Source organism: Anguilla rostrata, chromosome 4 (assembly GCF_018555375.3).
Source record: "Anguilla rostrata isolate EN2019 chromosome 4, ASM1855537v3, whole genome shotgun sequence".
Lineage (NCBI taxonomy): Eukaryota > Metazoa > Chordata > Actinopteri > Anguilliformes > Anguillidae > Anguilla > Anguilla rostrata.
In genome coordinates this window covers 33,329,454-33,354,993 of record NC_057936.1, presented here as the reverse complement: position 1 = coordinate 33,354,993, position 25,540 = coordinate 33,329,454, and the positions used below count along the sequence as shown (strand labels likewise).

Sequence of the window (25,540 nt, the reverse complement as noted above, 5' to 3'; positions counted from 1 at the left end):
CTGGATCATAGGCTAAAGGTGGCAAAGCTGACTGTCACTGATAGAGTATTTACCAGAGTTTCAATCTCATTAAAAAATTATATGAGGGGGGGGAAAAAACAGAGAAGATATTAGCTGATTTTTGAAAAACTCTGCAAACCTACCTGCTAGCCTGTTACAATAAGTATCTTATCCCTGAGGAAGTCAACAAGAGAGCAACAGAGTTAAAAGGAATCCTCTTAAAATATGTTTTAATCAAAAATAATACAAATTTGTATTGTACTCAGGGGCGTCGTAGTGGGGGGAAAAGTGGGACTGACCACCCAGGGCCCAAATGGGGGGAGGGCCCTCAAAAAGCCTGGAATGATGCGTGAGAGACATGGATCAAGAGAGGAAGGGGGCCCACAGAGACTGCTTATGTATAGGGCCCAGAGTTTTGTGCTACACCCCTGATTGTACTCATAATATTGTATAGTTTTGCATTACACCTTTACCTATACCTCTCAATACTATTCATAGTAAAGTTAATTTAATGTCAAAAGAGTTTTATGTCAAGAGCGTCACAAGGCATTCTCTGAGTAAAAGAGCCAGGTACCAGTACTATTTAATCTCATAAAAAAACACGTTTTCAACGTACAAAAATGCCAAGTTGCTCACACATACAAGACATACACCGTCTATAAGTCATTCATTCAGACGGCCAAAATCCAGGCCTGCAATTAAAAGCATTGATATCAAAATGACGCCAAGTTACGGTACTACAAACAATATAGGCTATCTTGCCTCACCGAAATTAAATAAGATGCATTCCAAAGCAATGCTACCCAATATTTTTTCAATTATTTCAAGTCACTTGGCCCTGTGTGTATAAGAATGCAGTACATGGACAGGCCAAACGTGTGTGGATGGCTTTCTCACAGTCAAGATTGATTGAATAGGCATCTATATGTCCAATTTGTATTGGTATGTATGTATTTCGCTGCCCAGCCTTTCTGTTGCGTGAATGATTGTATGTTTCTTGGTATAAATGTCTGTTCGTAAATGTGAATGTAACATGCTGTGAGGGATGCTGTGTCCCCATGGGGATAAAGAAGTTCTCTATGTATGTATGTACAATATGTATTTTACATGCAGTATTTATTGTACGTAGCAAATATACAATAAATTGTACATTTACTCAAATTCAGTTCAGAAGCAAGTATAAACATAAACATGTTTTCTGGAGAAATATGCTTCCTGTAGTTACTCACCAGCAGTTTTCTACATGGATTTCAATGTGTTGCATGAGGCAATTCAAAATATTTGACACTTTGATCTGACACAATGTTTGCATGACATTGTAAAGTGGTAAGATTACAAAACACAGGGCCAAGTGACTTGAAAGAATTGAGGAAATATTGGGTAGCACTGCTTTGGAATACATCGTATTTAATTTCGGTGAGGGAAGATAGCCTATATTGTTTGTAGTACCGTACTTGTCATCATTTTGATATCAATACTTTTAATGGCAGGCCTGGATTTTGGCAGTCTGATTGAATGAGTTATAGACGGTGTATGTCTTGAATGTGTGAGTAACTTGGCATTTTTGTACGTTGAAAACGTGTTTTTTTATGAGATATCATTTCTTTTTGCAAAGCGTTTTATTATGAGAGTGAGAAATGCGAAGTGACCCTGTAAGAAACGGTTGTTTATTATGGCTATCCTTGTGTGAATTTGTACAGTCTGATGAGCGTGTACCATTTAGCACTGTCGGTTTGCTATATATGTAAAAACAGTGGCTGTGACAAAGGGTGTGGTGGCGTAAGTGTAAACGTATCAGAAACGCAGGTGAAATATGGTCAGTGTATGTACTCACGGATTTGACGGCCATACAACGAGCCTTGATTGACAAAAGAAGCAGCAAGCCCGTAGAATTAGTGCTCCCTAGGTCGCAACTTCTGTACCCTTCTGTCCTGCTCCGTTGTCTGTTATTTCGAGGAGATGCACTTTTAATGTTTGTAAGGTTTCTAAGGCATTTTGATAGGCTTATCTGCAGGTAGGATCCTATTCGCTGTTTTGCTAAGCTAGAACCGGAAAACTTGATAGTGGAGAATAGGAGCAGACGCATATATCCCAGGAGGCTTTGCTTATGAGAAAATAACAATTAGGAGAAATTATGAAATTGCGTAGTTGAAACAATATATTTTTAGCAGAATGGGCATGTAGGTGAAGGTTGACATGATCACAGACTATAGTGCAAAGTAAATGAAGTGGCCATGAGCGAGCTTAGTTTCCTTATTGAACGGTATATATAACAGTCGGTATAAAGCATTAGTCATTAAAGTGGAGGGTTAAGTAACGTGTGAAATCTACTAGTAGTTATAATTATGAGTGAGTCATGATTTTAAATGTAATGTTTTAATGGGGGTTGCAGAACGTACATACGTAGTAATTGTTTGTATGTGGCTAGATAGAGAACAGGGCGAGGTAACATGAATGTAGAAACGTGGCGTTTGCTGATAAGGTTTTGTACGGTAGCCAAGTGAAGAAATATAGTTAGTAGAAATGGCACAGTGGTGAACTGGTGTAACTTTTTAAAAAAAGGAATACATTTGCCATCATGAAATGCGTATGGGTGGCCATGAGTGAGTTTTGGTAAAGCAAATATAAGCATAAGAAAACGTTAGTGTAAAAGGTGAAAGAGGAAATTATCTGCCTGAGGGCGAGGCGGGATTCAATCCTTCAACCAGAGGTTTACCAGTCTGTGACTTTGTTAGTGCAGCACCATGACATAGCTATGCAATGCGTGAAATATCATTAGTAAACCTGTCCGTGGTTTTAAAGAAGAACACAGGCCAGTAAGCACAGAAGAGCTCCCGTTGAATCCATATGGCTTTGCAATATTGTAGCCGGTTAATAACTGAACGTGCAGACGGTACGTCATAATGCAGTGTATACGTTTGGTGAATGGCGGGTAGGTGTGGTGCAAAAGCAATAATTGAGAAGTAGTGGACAATTATTAGTGAGGGTAAAAGCAGGTTAAAGAAACGTGTTCCTAGCTGGGCTTGAACCTAAGACACCATGTTCCCAAGACTGTAACCTTGCCCACTAGGCCACAGGCAGACTAGCTGTTTAAACTGGAAATGTTTCAGAGTAAAAAGGTATGGGTATTTTGCGTGTGTATGCAAGTTTTTGATTGGGTCGTGTAGGTGAAGATTTGGCTGGTGTCGGTAAAATGTCCAATGGGGAGACATTTTGTTAGTGGGATAGGCGGCAGAAAAAAGAAGAATGAGAAGAAGAAGAAGAAGAAAACGCAAAATCCCCTGAGTTTGGGGCTTTATTGTGTGGACATGTGAAGTTGTTATGTTATGAATTCTGTCTGTTGAAATGGGGCAAAATGTACAGAATTTAATGTTTTTAAGGGCTGAGTGTCTGTGGCTGTTGTGGCTATTTCTGTGGGGAACCCTGAAAAGTGCCAAACTCTTGGTGCTGTATAGGTATGGGGCATGCCCCCGCCAAGGCGTAACTTGGCGGGATGGCATACCTGTCGTCCCAATATGTGGCTACATCCATTTAAAAAAAAAAAATTAAAATTTTTTTTTTTAATTGTACTATGTATTACTAACAGTAAATGTTGTTCTAATTTTTTAAATTATGACCTATTTTGAGTTATTTTCATAGTTTAGGCATGGACTAAAATAAGCTGATAATGCACACTGCCATGACTTATTCTACTCCAGAGACAAAGTGCCGTATTGGGGGGAGGTCAAATGACAACCAAAATTCAGCAAAATGCGTCAGTTCCTTACATCATGGGACAGAAGATGCCTGATTCACCTTGTGTAAAAGGATGTAGTAAATATCTGTACAACCTTAAAGATTCACTGAGAGAGGGAAAAAATCAAGGCAAGACGGAAGATAAAGAGCCGTCACACTGCGGTGGGTAATGATCCGAGGCGCAGGAGGATACAGAGAGCTGGGGAAGGGCACTTCACCCGCATAATGGGGTTGAAGGTTTCGGCACGAGGAGATTCATGTACAGACAAGACTCCTTTGATGCAGTGACATTGGGAGGCACATAAAACTCACGGTGTAAAATACAGAGGCGGTTACTGTGTGCTAATAGGATCCCAGTTTTTGAGGCAGATTTAGGGTGGCATTCCATGAAAGACAGGGTGACACTAATTGGATTCAGCTACCTGAATTCAATAAGTGAACAAGATGGGGAAAAGAAAAAAAAAATATCATTGGAGGTGGCGGTGACAGCTTTAATGGCTGAAAACAATGTGGTCCTTCTCGTCCAGTGCCGCTCCATAAAGCCTAGAGATCCGGTCTTGAGGGAATTTAAACTTCCCGACACACGGACATCTCAGACAAAGAAATGCCAGAGTGAACGATCGCAATACCTACGTGTTCTGCTGTACCCTTTTATTTGGACACTGTGAAGAATTACTTTCCTAATGATTTCCATTGTTTTGCAAACTGTGGGCACCTTAGAGAGGAATGCTCTGTGAAATGAACTAGTAGTTATGGACTTCACTTCTCTGTCATATACAAACCCTGCTCTTCTATTGTTCAAGGCACTTTGAAGAATAACCAGGGATGAGGACTGTATGTGCTTGGCAGTTATATTAAACCTTGTGGTATGCAGACATTTGGCATGTGCATGAAATATAGACCTTTTCACAGTCATGGTAAATTGCTTCAGTTATTGTAATAGATTATTTTCAATACTGTAGTCCTTAAAATGAAAAGTATGCATCACATACCTGAGTTGGAGTAAAGACCAGACCAGACAGCTCAAGACCAATGCATAGACCATGAACAGACAAATAAATTTGCTGACCACAGTGAATACCAGGAAGAATTATTTGTTATACTAGTTTAGCTTGCTCGTTTACATTCTGATAATCTCAAACATCATTTTGAAGCTGTCTTGAATTTATGTGTGGACAAAACTAGGGTCATTGGCTGGTAATGCCTTAGGATGTTGTCTAACTAAAAGTCCCAAGTAGGCTACAGGAAAGCTTAGCAAATGAAGCAGATCAATGGCCACTGATACCGTCTTTGGATAACACTGTTGAGAGCAGGACAATGTTGGCTAACGTTAAACTAGCACTGATTAATCACATTTCTGTTATAGTGAGGTTATCTACCAGCTACACCAGGTTGGCTAACAAGCCCAATAAGAAGAAAATATCATGTTAAAGTACTGTCACTAGCAGTGTTGCCAGCCTGTCCATTTTTGTGGCTAGATTTAGCCACTTTTGGCTACCCCTAGCAACTTTTTTCCCACAAAAATAAAATTCAGCAACTTCTCAAAATTTAAAATTACTTTTTAGTAACATTACTTTCTCTGTAATTTATAGTCATGTTATGAACATAAATGTGGATATTACCCCATAGATTTATTAGCACCCCTCAATGTGGGGATCAAGCTTTCAAGCAGGAAAATGCCCTGTTTCTCCAGTCTGCTGCTGCTCTCTAACTGTACTCTGGTGGGGCGGGACTTATTTAGAAATCACAACTGTTTTTTTTACTGAAAATGACAGTATGTAAATGCACACTCATTTTCTCTCCTCACACCCGCTGCAGCTGCTCCTAAGGAAGGACATATAAGATATAAATTTATTTTACGTATTTTAGTATCTGCACATCTAGATGATTAAATCACCATCAAAATGTCAAACTCAAAAGTTTACAGTCTGAAGGACAAAGGCCAGATCGATAGCCTTCTCGAGTATTTGCATTTTTGTTGACTTTCATGCAGTGCTGTCATTCCGTTATTGGATGTCATCACGTCACTTGGTCATTTTGGCCATTCACTGAGCAATATAATGGAAGTCAGGTGTGCAACCAGACATCTCTGTTGGGAAGGGTTAAAAGAGTACTACAGTGGTGACATCATTTTTTGGGCCAACCCGGGAATTTCTTCCGCTATGGGTTCCCTCAGCAGATGTCCAATGCTTTTCTCCCATAGGGATTTGATTTCTCATTTACGGTCTGACGTTTTGTTCTACGATATAAATTAGTTCAGGCTATCTAGAAATAGTTAGAGCTGCCTCTAAGTAGTGACCCCTTGTTAATGATAATGCAGCAAGAAAATTGTTGTCGAAGGATTGACCAAGTGGCTCCAGCAAACGTGATTTTTGTTTCTTTGTTTGCTTGCATGGTGTAATACATCTCCCTCATGTTAATGCATTGTGCCAGTGTTTTAATTGTGTATAACTGTGTTCCCACTTGAATAAACTTACTGAAAATTGGCCAAGGGTGCTGTGGAGCAGTCCATAGCCATTCTACTTTTCTATTCTTTTCAGATCTGTTTTTCAGACGGGAAAAGATGATTGTTTGAGCAGGATTGGCGATTTGCATACTAAATTTGTTAGGGGTGTTTAGTCTTGGTTCTCTCCCAGGCAATATTGAATATAACTTGTGTGGCTGAATCTTTGGGGGGGGGAAATAAAATACCAGAAAGTAATAAATGTAGGAATAGAATTATGTTTCTATTTTACGTTTCCATGGATCCCTCCTGATTTCTTTCTTCCATTTTAAATATGTTTCTGACCGTAGGTGAGCATACAAAGGTTTCTAATGCAATACAACCCCTTGACCCACCCCCCACCCCACCCTATTCAGCCAACAGATTTTATTTTCCACCTTGGTACTTTCTGCACTATGATTCCATTTCGATCTGTAACCCTCTCTGTATTCCCCATGTCAGAATAAAGTGAAAAATTACATAAGGAGGGCAGATTGTCAGCTGTCCTTTAAAAGATTCCAATATCTGAGGCGTTCTCTGAGTGAAGTATTATGCAGCCGACAGATCTACTGAATTATCAGCTTATCAGATTGATTATAAGAGAAGTGGTTTTTCTATCAATTTCCACTGCAAGTGTAAACTTAGGAGAATCATATTTGTAGAGTAGACATTTTGTAAATAAAAGTTTAATTAGAAATGAGAATGTATCTAAAGATATAATAAGATAATGAAGAAAAAATATTTTTTAAATATTATTATCATTATTAAATATTATTTTATGAATATTGTGCTTGTTCATATCATTTTGAGTTATGATGTTATGGTTATGAGTGGAAAACATTAGTATGACTACTGAGCAATATGATGAATATTTCAGTCATTTGTACTTTTCTTTAACGATAAGAAAGACAAGGCTATGTTCCCATTTAAAATTATCTTTGACCTTTGCTAAATAATTATTATTCTGTATTTTGCTTTTGAAGCAAAATGCAATTAAAGTTAAAATTTCAACAAATAAAATTAATGAAAAATTGTTGACTGTGATCACATTTTAACTGACAGCAACCCCTGCCTCAAAAAAGCCAAGTCTAAAATCTGATGCACAGATCATCACAAAGGAGAAAAAATTCACTTAAGACAGAGAAACATCACTGTCATTTGACAGCAGTGTCCTCCCTCAGAAAATGAAAACAAATTTCTTAACTGGAAGTTGGCGCAGATCAATAACAGACTGATAAGCGGGGGCATTTGCAGGGAGATATGCAACATAAGGATGCTTTCTGACATATCATGATTTCAGCTTTAATTACCTGGGGAAGGCAGCTGGCACCAAATTGAGGCAGAAAACATCTCTCAGCATGCAATGCGTGGACCTCTGCATCGGCAAGCGGCATTCGCTCCAATTCTTCACCACCAGCCCATACATTATTTGTTATCTTCCAAGCAGCCAGCCCTCTGGGCAGGAGCTGTGAATTCAAAAAATAAATGACAAAGCAAAAGGAGTGGCATCCCTTTCCGGACCCGGGGGTTTCACCGCAAATGGCTTTTAACGCGGGATCGATAATGATAAGTTGTGATTAAGCAGATTACTACATTCAAAATTAGCCACCCCAAGGGGTTAACATGGTTGAGGAATAAGCAAATGGATATGTGACTTTCACATGAGTCTACACACATAGTATTATTCTTTATCCTGTAAAAAAAATTTGAAGGAGCTGAACTGTAGTTCATGTTGTGTGACGTATTCAGCATTGCGGACACAATGCTGTGCCAGCAATGCTGAATATTATCAAAATCCTCCTAAGACCCAGCAATTCATTTTTGTCCCTTTGGTCCTAATCTCAAAAAGCATATATTCTGATGTACACTATAAGGGACATTCAATAAAAAGAAATAATCATTTAGAATATATTTTCACTGCAACACGTTTTTGTCATCCAAGACGGTATTATGTCAAGTTAAAGAATTATGTCAAAAAATTAAAATAATAATGTATATAATAATAATAATTGTTTTCTGTCAGTAGGATATACCTTGCACTATGCATCCAAGTGACCCCTCATGTGCTGCTGGTTAAGGGAGAGAACACCATGATTCATAAATGTGTAATACCTTTTATGTGGCACTGAAGTTGTGAATGGAACAAAAGTCCTGGGCTCTATTAATATTTAACCAAATCCATTCTCTAACTTCCTCACTTAAATACAAATGCTTGTTTGTTCCCTTCAGTAGCAGTTTTACAATTGAGTGATTGCTATAAAGGCATGCTCATTGGTGAATTTCCTAACACAAATGATTGCTTGATTTAATGGTGTGCAAGCCTACAACATTCTCATATTAGCAGAGGAAAGAAGCTAACAAAAAACAGTGGAATATAAAAACATGTCACCCCATAACACTTACCACTTAGGTAACTGTCAGTACACTGTAGAGTTACAAGCATAAAGCACAGAAGGAATATGGTCACCCTAGAGTACAATTTATGTATTTATCACAAAAAAGTATTTAAAAAAACATCTTTGTATGGAGAGTCTACAAACCGAGTCCCCATGGTGAATTTCAGTCTTACAACAGAGGTGAATGTAAAGAGGTGAATCCTTCAGTGAATTGTTCATGTATTTTTTCTATTACACTCTTCAAATAGAAAGTGTCCCCTTGATCCACTAAAGGTGCACTTCATCCACACTCCAATTAACTAATATAACTGCAATATTGAGCATCAACAGTTATTATTTTTATTATTTATTTTTTAAATAACCCAATTGTACTTCAGGGCCTCACTATGGAGTATGGGCTTCCAGTACACCAGTACAGCACAGGTCCCTTTGTTTTATGAGCTTGTCATTATATGACTGTTGAAATTTGAATGTTGCTAAATTTGAAGGGCTACCTATCAAAAAAATCTTTGAGATTGTGTGAGAAACACACTTCAGCAAGTATTTTCTTTAATTTAGATTTTATATTATCATCATCCATTAACATGATGGACCTATTTTAGTCAGTGCAAATGTGCTTGGGCACAAATGGAATTTCTAGTTTCATCTCTCGTGAATATTTTTCACCTACACCAGGTTTCTTAGCTAGATGTTGGAGGAAGACAGCAATGACTTCTAAGCAGGTATTGGTGGCTTGCAGTGCCAATCATAAATGTTCAGTCAATTGGCTACTTTAATCAGACTACTTTGATCAGATGTTGTTATCGGCAGATGTAGCTAAATATCCAATGGGGAGAATTTTTGATTGTGGGACTGGAACATGATGGAATTGGCAGGAAAAATACTAAGTACACCTGCTAAATAACCCAAGGTTGTGTTCAGAAGTTAATGTCATTAAGGGCTGAGAGTCTGTGGTCATTGTGGTTATTTCTGAAGGAAACCCTGAAAAATTCCTGTACTGTATACAGTAGGTATGGGGGATGACTCACCAAGCCAACAATTTGCAATAGGTTACATCATTATGGATAGGATTTTAACTGCACATGCATCATCATCTGACTAATTGTCTCAAACAGTGGCCCTCATTTAAAAACTTATTTTTGATATTTCCAAGAGATTCTAAAACAGTACAGTAGCTTGATCTTTTCATCCGTAGACTTCTATTCATCAGTGGGGCCTTGCTGAGCCTTTAATCAAACCTGTAAAATGGCACTGTAGAGAGCTGTCATATTTGTGTCAAAAGACAAACAAATGGCATTTATTTTTATGGATAACTATCTCTTTAAATGCAAAAAAGCAGCTTTTAGATAGTGCCCCTATATTCACTTTTGAGCAATTTGAATATCATTATGCTGTAATATGTACAAATATCAGTTTAGGAACAGTTGTTAGCTTAGGTGACTATACCGCACAAAAGCAATTTCAAAATACAGCAGTAGCCTCTCCAGTCAAAGACACATTGTATTTAAAAACAATTTTGGTTTACAAATCTTATAATTTGGGTTCCCTTAATTGGAGCATTATGTAGCCTGTACCATTCCACTGAACATAAAGAAGTCTTAAAATAGACCAACATTTCATTCTTTTAATTGAAACCAAATTCATTTTACATACTTAATCCATTTCTGACAGAAACTCACATTTTCCTCCTATAATAGTCTTTCAGGTCTTTTTTTTCCACCCCTCTGCATATGCCAAACCCATTTGACTTTAAACACAAGTCCATTTATTAAATCTTTTATTAGGCCTTTCATTACGTATGCTTGTAAAGATCTTAATAGAGATGTAAGGTAATGAAATTCTGTGAGTTCTTAAAGTGTTCATAAATCTCCATAACTTGTCTTTTCAAAGAAAACCTGTTTTCATTGAGTTTGATATTTTATTCATACCCTATGAAAATGTTCATGCAGTTTAATTAAGCTAATGTGATTTATCTAGCTGCTCTCTAATGTGCTCATTTTTAAAGCAACCTTGTTTTGAAAATGGCAGCAGTTCAGAGGAAAAGTAATTAAACAATACCGCAGGAAATTATTTAAGAATTTGTAGTAATTGAACCATGGCTACAATAGTGAAACAATGTTCTGATTGACTCACCTTTGTTATAAAATCTTACTGATCAAAAGAGAGTAATTACACATATTTTATAAACAACAATGTTTTCAGTTGCAAAGGCAACATAATTTTGTCAAAACCGTAGCACTTAAATAATGGTAACACTTCAGCAACAGACTTTTGCAAACGTATGGCTTACTGATGTGTACAGCTGTATTCTTTTAGCAATATATATATATATATATATATATATGTTTTGCTACTTTATCAGCACTATTGACACAATTTGGTCTAAAGAATACATAAACAGAGATTAGCTTGATTAATATGTCACTGATTTAGCCAAATATGTTCCGTGAAAAAAATAAAACAGGACAAATAAGGGCATCAGAGGCACAAAGAACAAATGTGTCATGGCTCCATACTCCGTTAGCTACTTAGCGTCGTGGTTTGTGCTAATCGACGCCTTTTTGTGCTAATCGGCTACTCAGTATCCCTGTAGAGGAAACTGAGTGCTTATTCAGGGACTGAGTGTGGTAATCTTCAGAACTGCCTGAGGGTGCTCCGAGATTCCTTTTGATTACTACTGATTGTTTGCACCTGATTGAGAGAGCTTATATACCCTCACGTGAGATCTGTTCTTCGCTTTAGTGTCTACTCACGTTACACGAAAGCCGGTAACAGTGAAAAGCTCTCTTAGAGAAAAGTGTGGTAAGGAAAAAGGTATAGGATTTTGAATATAGCTTTTTGTTTTGACTAGTAGTAAGACTTGGGTCCTACTAGTCACTTAGCTTTATTCCTTATTTTCCTTAATACGCCTTTGTTGCCTTCCTCGTTATGAGGTACCTTTTCTTTTGCTTTTCTCCAGACTGCACTGCAGTCTTTACTAAAATTCTACTCACTCTTTACACCTTAGTTTTTTTTCTCCTGCTGAGACATTTTCTTTGTGTTGGGATCTTCTCCCTTAGGAGTTGAGTCATTTCTTTTCGTTATCCCCTCCTTAAGTCTCTTACTGAGACCTAGTGGTTTCCACTTCGGTGGTTAACTTAAAGAAACCCCCTTTTGAATTCACTGTAGTTGCGTGTGGTCGTTAACACTTCCCCACCCTCACAAAATGTGTTATTGTAACTTTTTAGAATGATTATAAGAATCTAAAATTGTTTTAATATGCATGCCATTCAGATGTATAACTCCGTTGCAGAACTGCATTTCATTCACATATGAGGACTGAAACATGGAAACTATTTTAGAGCATGCTCTGTGTTTGATTTAACAGCATATTTTTTAATCCTGTGCTGACCCACAAAATGGGGTCAGGTGGAGCAATAAAGCGTATGTGTTGTCCTTGAATGTGTGAAGCCACTTCCGTGGCGATGGAAGCAGGCTGGCGATAAGAAGGTGGGTGCAGAAGGAGGAGCAGGAAGCCCCTGAGTGGAACCAGAGGATTTACGTTTGGCTGGAGCAATGGATTTGAAACCAGTGGTAAACACTATCTGCAGTGTGTTAGAGGAGGACAGGAAGAAGACTTTGGTCAGGAATTGGGGAAAGGGTGGCACACAGCTACAAGGAAAAATGAGACCGATTTCATTGTGACTGCTGATATATGTGACTGCGTGTATATGTGTGTGTGTGTGTGGTCGGACTGTCAATGATTTTTTTTTTATTGATTGCTTAATAACTTACGTATTATCTCATGCATAAAGTTGCGTTTATATCATCCTGAAAACATGTTTATGCCAAACGGTATGTGAAGGAAATCATGTTTTCGTTGTTAATTATTTATTTTCTTATTGAGCTGAGAAGCGCCCTCAGAGAGCTTACTGCTGCAACAGTGCTGAAAATTCTGAAACTCGAAGTTAACCACTTGCAAAACAACTGTTTTAGTCCATTTTTCCTTTGTTCACATGTAACTTAAGTATCACGTAAACTATCTAGGTATTAATAGATGCTGACTTTTTTTAAGAATCACTGTTTTAAAACATTACCATAATGTTTTGGGCAAAGCCATATTTTTTTCTTGATTTTGTGGATTCACAACATTTATTAAAGGGTATTTTATACATTTTAATTGCACCATGTAGAAATAGCAGCAACAGGATGTACATCTGCCTTCGACCAATCTTTTTGGTCCAGTGTTGATGGTGCTTGAACCACTGGAGTCGTCTTCTTATTAACAGTACATAGCAAGGGCTTTTCACAAATACACATCCTTTTAGACCAGCAGATCATAGTTGCCATTCCACTGTAGGGAACTGATTTCTTTCTAGTTACATTGAGTTCTTCCTGTGGTTGTGGTGTAGTTTTATGACAGTTTATCTTGATAGACAACACAAGATATTTGTCTTCTCCTGTTAACATTACTGCCCATCAGCTGGAACCTTCTGAGTGTGTACTTAACACTGCACCTGGAAATCTTAAGCTGCTTTGTCATTTCTCACTGGGAATACCACTGCAATTTCCACAATGCTTCCTGGCTCCACATATCAAAGCCAAACTCCTACACCTTTGCCATATTTTTTTTGCCACTTTTGCGCCTATTTTGCCTGCTCAACAGGCTAAAGTTATTAGGCTACCTGGTGTTTTTAAAGAACTTAAGGTAAATACGTTTTCACTCAATTTAATTACCATCCCACTCCTGTACCTCCCTTTTTACAAAATGATTGGCTAGACTTCCAATAATGAATTTAATTGTAATTAAAACAAAAAACAGCTATTTCAAGTCGTGAAAAATATTACTTTTATGCAAAACTCATCTGTTTCTGTTATTTTAGATGTTTGTACTTTGGTTTGTTATTCAATAAAGGTGCATATTAACTGAATTATCCTCTCAAAGTTTTTATTTTTTATTTTTTTAACAGCAGATGGCCTAATACTTTTGTCCTGTACAGTACATATATACGTATATGGCACTGAAGTACTGCATGATATGATGTCATTCAGACTGCAAAACTGTGCAATCTTGACCCTTCCCGTCCCCCCTTCCTGGAAAACAGCTTCCTCTGCAGGCTTCTTCCTATTCAAAGACAGACAGTCAGCATTTAATCTTGGGCCTTAAGCCCACCTTCCAGAAGTGCAGCCATTTGCACTTTTTTCTTCTAAGCTTTATCCGTACATAGTTATTCAAAGATCCTGGGCTAAATTTGTCTCATTCCTACTCTCTAAGCTTAAGCCCTCATCTCAGTAATGCAGCCTCAAGACCACATTTATTTATGAATTTCTGTCTTTTAAGGGGTGCTGCCATGACCATGAAGCTCAGTGAGCTAGCTTTCATCTAGTTTCATATATTATATATATATATATATATAATTAGTCAGCAAGGTGAGGATTAATTGAAATATGTTGAATTTTCCAAACCTAGCAGTTTTAACCGTTAACACTCATTTGACGTCCAACACAAGTGCATAAACAGTCAAAACACCTCACTTACCCGACATGTAAAATATATTTATTTGATTTAATTTGGTAATTATTATCAAAAATATCAATTATCAATTAAATCATTGAATTTCTTGATAGGCCTTTATCAAAATGTACAACTCACAACCACATGCAAATTAAGAAATTGTTAAGTTAAACAAATATTCTCATCTGATCTAAAGACGAGGCTCAACAACATTAAAACAATTAACAAAGATTACAGACATGGGCAGTTACACAAGAAAGTAATGAAAGAAGGTTCCTAACCCCAGCTTTTGTCCCAAACTAATCCAAGGATGTGCAAAGACCAAAATTCAAAAACCAAAAGATAGCAGCATATTCCCAAAGATGAAATGTGGAACACGAGACCTAGATGCAGGACCCATCTGCCCACTTCCGACAGACAAACTTCTGTCCAAGTTGACCAAACTGACTTACTGAAAAAAAGCTGCATATTTTAAACAGCTAAAAAAAAAAGAGGGGTGAGGGGCATGGACACCCCCTCTGACACACACACACACACAAGCTGACACACACATTCACATCTATGGCTAACCCCCCTCCAGTTTCTGCCGTGTCTTATCTCCAGACTATGCTTTCCAAGCGCTTTGAAGCTTCCTGTGGCTGAATGGCCAAATGGTGAATTACATGTCTGACTATATGTGTGTGTGTGGGTGTGTATGTGTGTATAGCGAGCTCCATTCCATTTTGCTACAAAAATGTATTCTTTCCAGATTTGGCTCTGTGTTCCAAAACTTTAGATTTGTAATCAAACAATTCACATATGGTTAAAGTGCAGACTCTCGGCTTTCATTGATTCCAGACTTGGTGTTCGGCCACAGTGTCAAGCTGCACCAGGTGCTTGGACCCCATTTGATGCTATATTTTTTTAACCTGTTTTACATATTTGGCTCTTCAGCATTTAATTTCAAACTAAAGGAGAACAACTTCTTTGCATTATCACCAAAAAAATTGCATTTGTGGCTATTTATATCTGCACTAAGGAAGAAAACTGAACACACCTGACTAATCGGAAACACCAGTGACACCATTTTTCACAAACATTATGATGCACTGGCAGTGTACTGTTAATATATATCAATATCTGTTAGCGAAATTGCCTTTAAAAGCTATGTTATGTAATCATACTATGAATATTATAGTATCAAGACATTACTGCGATGCAGTGATACAGAAAAGCACTTAGTCATCGTTGTGCAGACACAGCTGCAAAATTATCAGATCATGTTTTGATTAACATGCTGTATTTTGTCTATTAATAAAAAACAGATTTTTTTAAAACTGAAGGACCTTTTTGAACTGATAGCTAATACTCTATCTTTGTTCTCTGTGTCTACTATAATTGAACCTGCTGCTTTTAATTGCTGACATTTAATCAATAGATGCAAATGACATTGGGGACCTTTATTCTTGTATTCATCAATCTTGTCAGACAGAATGCAAGCTTGTAAGATAATTGTGTAGCAAAAAGGTTCTCTGTAAAGGTCACAAAATAGTTTGTTCAGAGGATCAGCTTGCAGATTTGTTGATTGTGTAATGCACACAGACACAGTGTATATATTGCGATGCACTGTAGACCTATGTCAACCCCTTTCATCTGTGAGCTACGTTGTGATGCTAGTGTTGTGGCTAATATGCTGTCACTTGGATTTCCTGAGCTCTAACTTTTATATTACAGACTGAATATGCGGACTGAGGACATTCAAAGCTAGCAAAGCATTCACACACACAGACAGAGACAGAAAACAGAAACACGCTCAGAATGGTTAAACATAATTCAAATCATATCTGAAGCACACTACACACTTTCTGCTTCTTTTACTTTCCTAAACATTTTGTGTTTCCCACTGTACCACGCATGAATCTACAAATGTGTACAGAATGCACCTTTAAAGGATTGGTTAAAAGGAGTCATTTTCAAGCTGGAGTGAACAACACCTGCTACTTGCCCTTTTAGACTACAGGGCAAAGGGAATGATTAATCATTTTATGACAGACTCACTACCAAGATACCAAATTTAATTATGAAAGCAATAAATAAATGTTCTGGGACTATATAGATCATCTACAGCTCAGAATCCAATACTAGTGAATTATCTTCCTGGACCCATCAAATCTATGAGCCTCAGAGACGAATGTCTTTGCACAGGCTTTTATTGATGAAATATTTATTTACCATGCACGCCTATAAACCATTGAGATTATTTATATTAGATGTGATGCTAAAATCAACTTTTTCATCATTTCAAAATAAATACATAATGAGCTTTTTCTTCCATAAAATTGTCTATTTAGTTGAAGTATATTTGAGTTATATTAATAAAGTGTGATTGTGTGAACTCTTGTGTGCTAAAATAACTAAATGTGTATTAAAAAGTCTAATGTTGCCAGTCTAAATGAAAATTCATTAACCACTTAAGTGTGGGAATGCACTGAAAACCAGCAGGTGTGGATCTCGAGGATTTAAGTTTCAGTCCCTGATTTAAGCTGTGTTCACATGGATCACCGTAAACGGTAGGCAGCAGAATGGGACTTTTGGACAGTACGGGGAAAAAAAAAAAAAACGCAAGACAGTACAATGGCAAATAAAATACTTGTTGCTATGGTGATATTGCTCAGTGATTGTCCTATAATATAGGCCATTTCCTACATGGATACGAACATTATGATTGCAATTTGTGTAGCTCTTTATCTAAATTAAGAAAAAAGGCAACAGAATTAATGCTGTTGCCATTTGGCGGAATTCTTTGCTGTCCTAACCAAATTTTACCATTGTTCTCTCATCATGGCTTCCCGTCTACCATCTACCATGATCTATGTGAAAGCAGCATTAGACTTAGATCAGCATTAGACCAGAATCCTGTAAAGAGGTAATGTAATATGATTTCCAAGGGTTGGAGGCCTACACTCTGCCACAAGATTCTAGTGTGTTATTGCACATAAACGCCAGCTGGACCATTCACCCATTCATTGACATTAATGTTACTTTTACAGAGCCAAGAACAGGGAATTAACTCATACCTGCACCCTTGTGATATAACAAAACAACAAAAAAAAAAGGTAAAGATGTGATTATACACTCAGGGGCACCTGGAGAACTATAACACAACACATGCAAAACAAAGCATAGGGTGTAAGTAGAGATGGGCAAAACATATATTTTGATGCCAAATAAAAAATATTCCAAAAGTAAATTTAGCCAAAATTAACATAATTTTACAAACATTGTATTTTAAAAAATAAAAATAAAATACAGCATTTTGTAAATACAAATATAATTGTCATGAAACACAATACTTTCATGTATTTCTTCCTGATTGACTAGATTTCTGCATACATGTTTTTCAACCCTGGTCAAATAGATGAGAATGGGTAACAATTAGCAGTCCATTACTAACTGCATTTGTAGCCAAGCTTATTAACAGAAATAAAAGACTGTGCCTTTGAAGAGAACTGAAATATTGATCAGGGCCTAGTTTCCCATAACAATTGTAACACTAGTGTTTCGAAATAAATCATCCAACACAATCTTTGCTACCAGGGTTGCTACTAGGCTCTGATTGTCATTGCTGTAAATCACAAACATACCTCATTTAATTTTTAAAAAAATATATTGATACCAATTGATACCATTTTTGCAGCAATTGAAGGTATTTCTTCAGAACAGAATCATAGAACTCTATGTCCTCAATACAAATTGTTGGTGGGACTAGCGAGCAAGCCAAGAGCACACCTTGAGACATTGTCGGCTAATTTCCCTATTTGTAGCAGTGTCTAACAAGCTAATTAACATTTTTTTTAACATTAGATGTTCAGCTTGCAATGCAGACGTGACTTTTTTCTGTCAGTATCAAACAGAAAAACGATGGAGCAAACTGCATGTTCATTTTTAATTGCATGCTAATCTTAAAACGTAAGAATTTATTATATACAAAGGTGTTATCAATTTAAGGTTAGCTTGTCAGCTCACAGACAAATGTAAAAGCTTTATTTAAATATAAAAAAATAAGTATAGTATATACTTATAGTATACATATAGATATGGTATACATATAGGTATACATATACATATAGTAAGAGGGAGGCAGAATGTATTTGAGTGTTCAGAAAATATGCAAATGCCTCTTTTTGAAGCATTGTGATTTTCCTCTTGCACATTTAACTGCATACTGCAAATTCAGGGTATAGAACACATTTAGGGTATAGGTAAATTACACTTTCTGCTCTAACAATGATGATAGCCATTAATGACAACACCAAGGTGCACTTAAGATCAAGGCTAAGCAACAGGCTACAATGAATGGAGATAACAATAGCTTTACCTTGTTTATGGTCATTATCCTTGTTCCATTGCATCAAGATCCTGTAGTACTTTTTCACTTTCAATTGCTGTCAGTTGCCCCCAGAAATCAAATTTTACTTTTTAAAAAATGGAATCATTTGAATATATTTGAAAATGTACTATGTATATACATATATATATGACCATGCCATTTCTACCCCACATCAGCACATGCAAAAGTCGTTTGGCTATTTAAACCCAGGTGCCTCCGAATCGGTTACAGTATGCTTAGGCAGCTGGGTGAAGAGTTTGCAAGTGGGCTGTCAGAGTGCTCATGTTCCTGATCTGTTATATATAAGCTCCATTTTTCATTATAATTCTACAAAGTACTGTGTCCCTCTGTTAAATCTGAATTCTGTTCCCATGTGCGGAATGGAACATTTTCTAAACCAAACTATTTCTAAATGTAAGGGGTAATTTTCACAATGAGTGTTGGCTCAGTTTTTCATCATGATGCTTTAGAGCTTTAGTTTTGGTTTGGTTATTTGTCCAAAAGGTTTATCCTGCATTTTATTATGACAATGAAATACACAAGAAGGGCTAGACTCATATTTAGCAGGCAAATAAATCTGAGACACAAATAAAAATGAAAAAACGTTCTAACACTTAATTTGAATGAAACAAATGTTTGATATTCAAAGTATGTTTGAATGAGGACATTTATTCTGACTGCTAAATCATGGACACATCCAATGTACATAATACATGCCCTCATATTCAACACAGACAATGGAATAGTAATATTTTCAAATGTGTTGATGTACTTTGCATGTACAGTATGTATGGTGAAAGCTTTGCTTGTGGTAAATTACACACCTTTCAGTCCCATCATTTCATTTTATTCCCTTTTCACTTTCACCTCCTGTGCTTTCCGTTTCTTTTATGCTCTGAATAATGGCTGAAGATGATGCTGGCACTTTTGTAGGGCCCCTTCAAATAGATCATACCAGCTTGAAGGTTGCAGTCAACAATGCAGGGGAGAATTTAGCTGAGATACTTTAGGCTGCAAGACGTATTATTGAAAAAGGGAGGGGGAAGGGGGCGAAATAAAACACTGTCGGCAGCTGGCTCTGGCATTAAGTCCATTTATTACCTACCAATGTGCGTAGAAGAAAAGGGCCTTTTCTCCACTGTAGTCTATTATCTAGAGGTTGGAAAAGACCGCTAAGCTGATACCACTGTCAATTTCTCTAAGCAGTCAATGAAGTGAAAACAGCTGCAGCGAGACTGAGCACTCTGTATAATGGCTAATGTGTGTCCAGGTGTTATACCCACCACACTGCTTGGCTGTTTACTGTGTGAACCATGTAATCACAAAGCACAGAATTATAAAACATCAATAACTTTGTGTGCTAGTGATTATTTAATCTTCAGTTTTGGTGAAGCAATTTAGTACAATGGCCCCAGGCCTTTCCCAGAAAGTTACACTGTCATCCATTTTCCTGTCCTTCCATTTATCTGTGAGTCATGCTCAATTCATTGCTTGTGAACTGTCCTTCAGTCCTTTCTTGAAAATATAAACACATTTTAGATGTGGAAAAAAAAAATACACTGTGGAATTATAGATTTGATGAAAGGCACTTTCCAAGAAATAGTTTTGTCTGAAGGGAAACATCTCTTCAAATGCACAATTATCTCCAGATTTCATCATCATAATTGGGCCTATTCAATTTAATTTGTAAAGCACTTTTCACAGAGACACTATCACAAAGATGCTTTATGGGGAAACAGAAAGGAAAATTGGGAAAAAAAAAACCACCAGAAAGCAAGCAATTGAGATAAAAACTCCCCAGTGGGAATAAAAAATGTTCAAAGGGTGGCAAGAAAAAACACTCATGTATAACATATTGGAAGAAACTTAGGAGGAACCCCGCTATAGAGGGGAAGCCGGTCATGGCATGGATGGGGCTGGAGGAATCTGTGAACTATGGGCGAGGTAGAAGCCCCAGGGAAGAATATTCAAACTTTTTTTTTTTTTTTTTTTCAGAATCTGGCAGGGATATCATCTTCCATAATTTAGATTTGATCCTCAGGTGTAAGAAGGCTACTCTTTTGATATTATCAATGTGGGCCTGAAAGGAAAGATATGAATCAATAGTGACACTCAGGTTTTAAAAACTTCATATGTAACCAGGTGAAGATGACTCAGTTAGTTCAAGTTTACGAAGAGGCCACAAATTCTAAAATAACAACTTTTTGCAGCAGTTGCATGCAGAAGGGCATCTCTGAATGCACAACACGTCAAACCTTGAAGTAGATGGGATACAGCAGCAGAGGACCACATGAGGTTCCACTTCTGATGGGAACAGGAAGATGAGGCTACAATGGGCATGTGAACCAAAACCAGATGATTGAAGATTGGAAAAACGTTGTTGGGTCTGACGAATCTCGATTTCTGCTGCGACATGCAGATGGTAGGGTCATAATTTGGTGTAAACAGCAAGAATCCATGGAGCCATCCTGCCTTGTGCAATGGTGCAGGCTGGTGGTGGTGTGGGGAATGGCTTTTTGGTACACCTTAGACCCCTTAATACTAATTGAACATCATTTGAAGGCCAAAATACACATTGTCGCTTACCATGTACATACCTTTATGGCTACAGTCCACCCTTGTTGAAATCGATACTTCCAGCAGAATAATTTGACATGCCACAAATACACATCATCTCAAACTGGTTCCATGAACATGACAGTGACTTCAGTTTACTCCAGTGACCTGTGGGTTCTCCACATCTTAACCCAATAAAGCACCTTTGGGACGAGGTGGAATGGGAGGTTTGCAGCATGAATGTCCGGCCGAAAAATGTAGGGGAACTGTATGCTGTCATCAAGTCAGCATGGACCAAAATCGCTAAGGAATATTTCCAGCCCCTTGTTTAATCTATGTTGTAAAGAATTCAGGCTGTTCTGGAGGCAAAAGAGAGTCCTACCTGGTACTAGATAGGTGTACCTAATAAAGTGGCCAGGGAGTGTATTTCTAGTAGATATGGAAGATATATAATTATAGGATTGCCAAGATTTCAGATTTGTATTTTAACATATATTTCTTCATATGTATTTCCTCAATTCTAGATTTTATTCACCGTGTCTCATGATTGCAAGATCGAGCTGATAAACAACAATTACTTTTTTGCTAATCTTTACCAAAAGTGGCAAGAATTCTGGAGGGCACTATATATTTTTTTTCCTTTGTCCTTTTTTAGTGATTACAATGGCTTTTATATTTGTGAAAGGCACTATACTGTAACTATAATAACAAAACCGGTTATGCATCTTCAAAACACTCCAGTTTGGCCAAGAGTATTAGAAAAGTTATTCAGAAATACATTAAGTCCTGACTTTGTGATTTTATTTGTCCCAGTTAATCTTTCTGCAGTTCCACTTGTGTACAGCAGTGCACTGCATCACACAATTACTGTCCATGCCACTTTTAATTGTATCATTTTTAGCTCATTTCCTTTATTTTAGCTTTACATCGCTAAGCAAATATTGTGGCATAGGTGTCAAGACATTATTCCTCCTTGTTACATCGTATGCCCTGTCTTAATTACCAAACACTTCCATGTGCATGCAGCTTCTTCATTACTCATTCTCAATTATATGATACTGCTATCCCCTTGACTTAATTACTTCAAAAAGATAAATTAATTTCCTGATTAACCCTTTGACTCCTAAAGATGATGTCTGACACCTTGTTCTAACAGGACCAATGTCTGGAGAATTTTGGTATTTGTGTGTGTGTGTGTGTGTGTGTGTGTATAGTCACCTCAAAAATGATTGCCACCCTTTGTATACGTTAGCAAACACAGCTATGTAAAATAACGCAGGTAATGAGTTACATTTTATGCTCAGAAATATGGGAAAGCTATTGTTACTAATTTAAAGTTTTAAACAAGTAAGTTAACTGTTTTATCTCTCAAAGATAGGATTCGAAATGATTGACAAGGGTCTTATCAGTACAATCATGCAAAAAATCTGTATTAGCATTCTACTTGTAAGGAAGTGTATTTTGGCCTTCCAAGGCTTCCTGCTTTGCTGAGGTATAAAAATGAGTTAACACGCATAAAATCCATTTAAGATAAGGTATACCTTACTGACCCCCGTGAGGTAATTTGTTCTCTGCATTCAATCCAACCGAGCTACTTGGGAGCAGTGTAGTGCCCGGGGACCAACTCCAGTTCTGAGGCGAACGCCTTAGTCAAGGACAATGGCAGAATACCTAACCTGACATGCATGTCTTGCAGTGTTGGAGGAAACCGGAGTTCCCAGAGGAAACCCACACGAACACGGGGAGAACCTGGGGCCTTCTTCTCATGAGGCAACAGCGCTGACTAAAGCATCACCGTGCTGCCATCTGTCACCATGGGGAAAAGCAAAGAACACTCAAAAGAACAGACAGTGGTTGACCTACATAATATAGGCCAGAGGTACAAAAAAAAAATGAATAAAAAAATATATACCACTTACAACTATTAACGAAGGGTTGGCAGAAATGGCCCTCAATCAGATTGATGGGAACTCAGATACTCAGTTATGGTCAGATATGACAGCTGTGCTTTGCTTGCCGTCGATTTTCCTTCTTCAGATTACAAAAATGGAAGATTAACATTGACATTATCTAGCAGTTAGCAAATGTAAGCTAGCAAACTAATGTTAATGTAAGAAGTTAGTTAACGTCTCTCTGCTAACATTACACAGACAGAGTACATGCCCCCGGTTTATCGTTAGATATCTAGCTAAATGCAGCAGCTCTGGGGATTAGGATCAACCTGTCTCTTGTCTTGACAACATGAACATGTAATCAGTAAGATCTTTTATTATTTAAATCTCCCAGCTTACTAAAATGGTAAGCGTCAGTTAGTTTGCGAAGTAGCTAATTAACCAGCTGGGAATCCTACATTCATTCATAAAAGCAGGCCGACATTATGGCCAGGGACTCCTTCCGAAAAATCATGGTTGTAGTATAGGTGTAGCTGCAGTAACGGTTCAGTGTGTACACCATAACAATGTATGAAATCTAGCTGGCTAGCAATGCATGGTTTGTAAACAATAACTAACTATTCTGTGGGCCAGGTTTAATATAATGTTACTGGAGCACAAAATTAAATACAAATCAGGTGCGAAACACCTCTTCCTGCTCACAAAACTTGACCATGTGACCACGATGAATTGTCCTCTCTCTGATCCTGAGAAAATGTACCATGTAACATGGTACATTTTAAATATTTGTAACAGTATTTCATTATTATGCTTTTTATTGTGAATAATATTGTTTTGGGCAGGCTTATATTTCTTTGCAGAATAATGCTGCCAGACTTATTTGTTTCACTTTCTCAAACAAGACATTTGATAGCGAACCGCAGGTAATTTTTAATTAGCACGGGGGTGAGCAATCTGCTGTTTATCATTTTTCTCTCACCAAAGTGACATCTCTGCTGATTACTCGCATTATGGCTAATTTGCAGCTGATAATCAGCCTCAGTTTCACACTAAATTTCTCATTAGGCTTCTGCAGTTGTCACTCCGACTCAAAGTTTGCATTACCCGGCTTAATCTGCAAGTTGCGTGGAAGAGGAAGGGCTGCCACACGTCACAAACATCATGTATAATCTTGTAAAGAGCCCTCAGAGGGCACTTGTTCAATAATCACTGTTCATTCTTAATCATTTCATTTTTGAAAAGTGTAATTAGGCTTGATCGGGACCAAGCTGCAAAATCCTTCAGAGTAAACTAATTTGCAAAACTTATAAGGTGGGGGAAGAAAAACTAAGTGTGTCCAGAGTATTGTAAACTGTGATATGTCTTGGAATGTCTAAAAAGACTAGTCTATAAGCAAACAAGTAGTGCATCTCTAAGCCTTTTTCTTTCTCTGGCTGTTCATCAGGATGTAACTGTAAACTATTTTCTTTGTGTAGCACATGCAGGTCACATCGAGTACAAAATGATCCCATTATGTTCATGTTCTGTTATACATACGTAATTTATTAAATTTTAGTAGGTGTTTTCGACCACAGTCAGTATCTTGCTCATCTGAATAAGCAAATGCATGCCTGTAAAAGCATGGCATTATAAAAGTTTTCCACTGGAGCTGAATCCATGAGACAGAAAGAGCGCTAGAGGATCAGCAGAATGTTTGGAGCAGAGGACTGCTCATGTTCCTGGGAGACAAGTACTGGCAATCACATTCATGCCTCATGTCACAATTAATTGCAGTCATGGAAGCACCTGGATCAGTCTTCAGGCATCCTTATCAATCTCATCCCTCTTAGTCCTCCTTGGCCTCCTCAAGAGTCTCCACTTCAAGTAGGCATCTTGATGAGACAAAACACCCAGCTGACCCTGTGGTTTAAAGAAAGAAAAAAAAAATACAAAATTTGAAATTTGTGATGCATTCAAATCTCTTGCGCTTTAAAATGTATTATATTTTATCCATGTTATTACTTACATCTGATGTTTAAGGTCCTCTTGCAATTAAAAAAAAAATACTTAATCATAACAGCTCATAAACCAGGAAGCTGTCATTCTTATCTTTTTTGATGCACATGCATGCACCAACATTGATCAATGACAAGTTCCAAAGTCTGATAATTATGATATGGTTGGCTTAGTTGGTGTTCTCAGGATCAGCAAGATTCAAGGTCAGCTTGAAGATTAAAAGCAGCCCTCAAGCAATCATTTCTGTATATATAAAATGTCATTAAGCAATGATATTGCAAGTGCCATTGCAGACCTTTATTTCTCCCTGCAAGATGCACATATGCTCACCTCATGTTGCTTTAAATAGACCTCTAATATGTTTACTTGTATCAATTTTTGTCTTGCAAGTTTTTTCTTATTCTTCTTCAGTGTATGTATAATTACACTTCCAGTGACACTTTGGAAACTGCATGCAACATTAAAGTATTGCTATTTATTCTGATTAGGACAAGGCTTGGCAAACCAGTTTATAACTTGTACTAATTAGAGGCAGTAGGCTAATAAGATGGGCTCTACGTGGTATAAGCTTTAAGATACTAATGGATATTGTGTGTCCAAATAGAAAATGTTTTTAAAAAT

At 37.3% G+C, this 25,540-nt stretch overlaps 1 long non-coding RNA gene across 2 annotated transcripts in view; it reads left to right on the top strand.

Moving 5' to 3' along the window:
* LOC135253260 (uncharacterized) overlaps window positions 1-24,409 on the top strand; it is a 99,661-nt gene extending 75,252 nt beyond the window's left edge. Inside the window, exon 3 of one of the 2 annotated variants that reach the window (XR_010329568.1) lies at window positions 22,729-24,409. This is a non-coding gene — a long non-coding RNA (uncharacterized LOC135253260). Of the gene's footprint in view, window positions 1-12,063; window positions 13,505-22,728 lie in introns of those variants that run through there. The other variant, XR_010329566.1, reaches the window with a different exon arrangement.
* Window positions 24,410-25,540: the final 1,131 nt, after the last annotated feature.